The sequence below is a fragment of the Alosa pseudoharengus genome, unplaced genomic scaffold (assembly GCF_046254945.1).
Source record: "Alosa pseudoharengus isolate Yale_2024_CS ecotype anadromous, Long Island Sound unplaced genomic scaffold, YU_APseudo_1.1 YU_APseudo_1.1_scf_20, whole genome shotgun sequence".
NCBI classification, from domain to species: domain Eukaryota; kingdom Metazoa; phylum Chordata; class Actinopteri; order Clupeiformes; family Clupeidae; genus Alosa; species Alosa pseudoharengus.
This window is the reverse complement of record NW_027468664.1, coordinates 33668713-33672328: the sequence shown is the minus strand read 5'-3', so window position 1 is coordinate 33672328 and position 3616 is coordinate 33668713.

Sequence of the window (3616 nt, the reverse complement as noted above, 5' to 3'; positions counted from 1 at the left end):
GTATAACATTAGCTTGGGATGTTTTTACAGTAAGCATTGGTAGTTGTGAAAGCAGCTGCATCCCTTCTAAATATCAAATCTGAACAATGCATCCTTTTTCTGCATAAGATGTTTTATTTTCTCACTTTGTGAGAATTGAAAAATGTTAATGTGAGTGTATGTATGTATGTGTGTGTTTAAGTATGTTGGATTTATTTGCACTGTCAACATTTTTTTATTTATATAAAGTGTGGGTGAACTTAAACTGTATGGCTATGCTGTGGTTCCTGTAGGCTTTGCGTGCGGTGGGGGGGGGGCTCCATGTCCATTTTGCTTGGGGCCCCCAAATTCCTTGAAATGGCCCTGTTTGCAGACTTCTCTTCAGCTTTCAACACCATCCAGTCAATCATGTTATAGAGAAGCTGATAAACATGAGTGTAAACCAGACTCTTGTACAGTGGATCCTGGGGCCTCATTTATAAAGCGTTCTTACGCACAGATTTGATCTTAGACCGTGCGTATGCTCAAATCCATGCCAACGCTCAGATTTATAAAAAACGTCTTTGACGTGGAAAAGTGCTTATCTCCACGTCAGGTTCAAACTTGACGTACGACCATTTCCTTGTGGTAATGCCAGGGTACTGCAAGTAATCTGAGGTCTAAGTGCGATGCATTTTCAAAATTCCAAGACCAACGATCTCATGTCTTTCTTTGCCATATGCATGATCAATATCAGAAGATTTTTAAAGACGTTTTTGGACGCAGCTTAATGTTTCATGGTTTGGCATAAAACTGCTAATGAGAACTATAGCCCACTTAAGAAAGTGAAAAAACGTATAGCTTACTTATTTCATAATATCTAAAAAAAAACACCAAGACCTAGAATGATTGAAACATTCTTACAGGTGATCTAGTATATTTGGTGTTCTCACCAATCTAATATTGACCATAACATGTCCAATTGCCCTCGTTTAGGAGAGGAAAAGTACATTTGTGCCAGGGATGTAGTGGTAAAATAAGAGGGTGAACTATGAATTCTGCAATCTCGGTGAGGCGGACTGCGCCATGCGATATCGGATTTTTTTAAAAAGGCATTCAGAACATGTTTGATAATGGTGGTGGAGATTAATGTACAGTATTGGGAATATATAGTATTGGATAATACAGTTTTGAATGTTAAAAGTGAATAAACTCTTTTGAGAGGTGGATAAACTAAGAGGTGGGTAGGCCTAAACTCTATTTCTGAAATTTCAGAGGTGGATAAACTGCGTTTACTCGCGTTTAGCCTCCACTACATCCTAATTTGCGCTCATAGGCCTATTCCCTATTTGCCGCCGCTAGGGTGCGTCTAGATTTCTAGGCTACCTATTCCCAGCTCCGTAACAGAAAGGTAATATTTGAATGTAAGCTATACAATGTAGGCTATAGATATTTTATATCATATATAACCTACACAACCAAGGGGCGGAAGTTATCATCTGAAAGCAGGGCATCTTCATATTTACGTGTTGCGTCGGAGTTGCGTAAAGAGGTGCAGAGCGCGCACCTGTTTGCTTTTTTTGACTGTCAGTGCCCAAGATCAGATGACAATAGGTGAGTTGGACAATGGAGGCTAAAATATAAAGGTAGGCTTAAAGCAAACAATAAAGGACAATGTTAAAGCCATTGGACATTATTGAAAGAAAACGATAGCAAAGATATGCAGAATGAATTTATACTACCCTTCATTTATACTACCCTTTTTAAAATTCAGGCTTATAGAAAACCAAAGCTGCACTCACTTTTCACTATGTGTGACAATCACTTGTTCTGTTGTACTTTGTCTTGACTGTTGTTACTAGTGTTTTGTCTTGCCTCTCAAACTATGAGGGTGTTGTATGCTTGTTACTTGTTTTTATGTTTCTTTTATGTGTCTGCCTAGTGACAATAGATGAAAACTAGCTATGGTGCTAGCCAACTCAAGCATATTTACATTGTGTACTTGAACTGATTGTCCATCAATATGTACTGCCCTTTTCTAAATAAACAATTAAATAAATAAAATAAATGTCACTCTTTTTGCACTTTTTTCCAAATCTAGGGCCTTGTAGAAAACCAATGAGAATGCCGTACAAACTTTTGATGGTTAAGTCAAACTGAGAACATGTTTGTCTTCCACCCTACAAAGTTTGGGCAGCCTATGAATAATACTTTTCATGATATTAATGCCCAAACATTGTTTCCCAGAAAATGTGATTTTCAGGCTGTTAAACTGATGTAATTTTAAGGGCTGGAAATAAGATGAAGACATAGGATTTGAACAGAAATATTTTACAAGCCTTGGTTTTAGGACCCATTCTTGATATAAACAAGGTTTGAGCAAAATCTGAGATGGTGCTGTAACAACCTTATCTGATTTGACACAGAATGACCCATATGGTCTTTATGGCATAGCTGGCTCAAGATGTTTGCACAGTACTGTAGATGTAAATAATGTATTTAATGCTTCCATACATGTAAACATATACAATGTCTATTTTCATTCTACCATTTGCTTTGCTTGCTTGTTTGTTTGTCCTCTATCATCTATGGTAGTTTACATCTACTGTAGTCTACAGACTTATAAGTCTTGACCACATTAATAAAGCAATGATCACAGCAATAACAAATAGACCAACTCAAATTCTAGAGAGCAACTGCTGTAAACAGAGGTAAATATAGTTATCTAATCAAATAAACTTTTGATAAACACCCTTAACATTTTACACAAAGATGTTTGTTCCATAATTTCCATACAAACAAACATCCCTCACACATTTCAAGTAATTAACTGGGTCTGTAAGGAAGCCAATTCAGCAATGTTTCAATGTAGAATTTAACTAAAGCTATTCACACCTCTAGTTAACCGATCCTGATAGAAAGAAAACCCTCATGATATGTTCCTCACTGACCTAGTATTAAGCCATTATGAGAAAACTGGTGGCAACAAATTGGGTGGTAATGCTGATACCATCTGTAAAATGTGGTGATACTGTTTCTCCAAAGTCCTGATATGATGGTTCAAGGAGATATTACTAAAAAGAGCATTTAAACAGGAATAAAAGAAAATGTTTAAAAGCAGTAAGAGAGTTCTTCCAACTTTTAATACAACATTTCTGATAACCTACTCAATAACCACTGTGATGTGGGTGTAGGCTGCCAATAACTATATATCTATCATGAAAAATAATTTTTATTTAGTTCCAGTTTCAATTGGATTTGAAAATAGAACTTTTTTTATTATTTCTAGTATTTACACAAGAGTACGTGGAAGAAGACTTAGAGGGACCAAAATTAAAAAGGTGTTAATCATGGCTGCATATAGAGAGAAAGCTACCTGTAGCAAAGATTCAAACCCCTAATGACCATAAGTAGGCCACAGCCTCAATGCAAGTGAAGCAATGAACTCAGTTAATAGGCGTGGGGCTATGCAGTTGCAGAGTGCAAGGGATAGGAGGGATAAGATAACAAAAACACACACTGGACAATAGTTTGAGGGTTGTACTAGACACTAATAAACATACCAGTCTATCCCAGGTCTTTGTCCCATCAAACATGTATTACAATGAAGATTTATATTCTACCTCAGAAACTCCCCTCAATCAGTTGAATGGCTCAA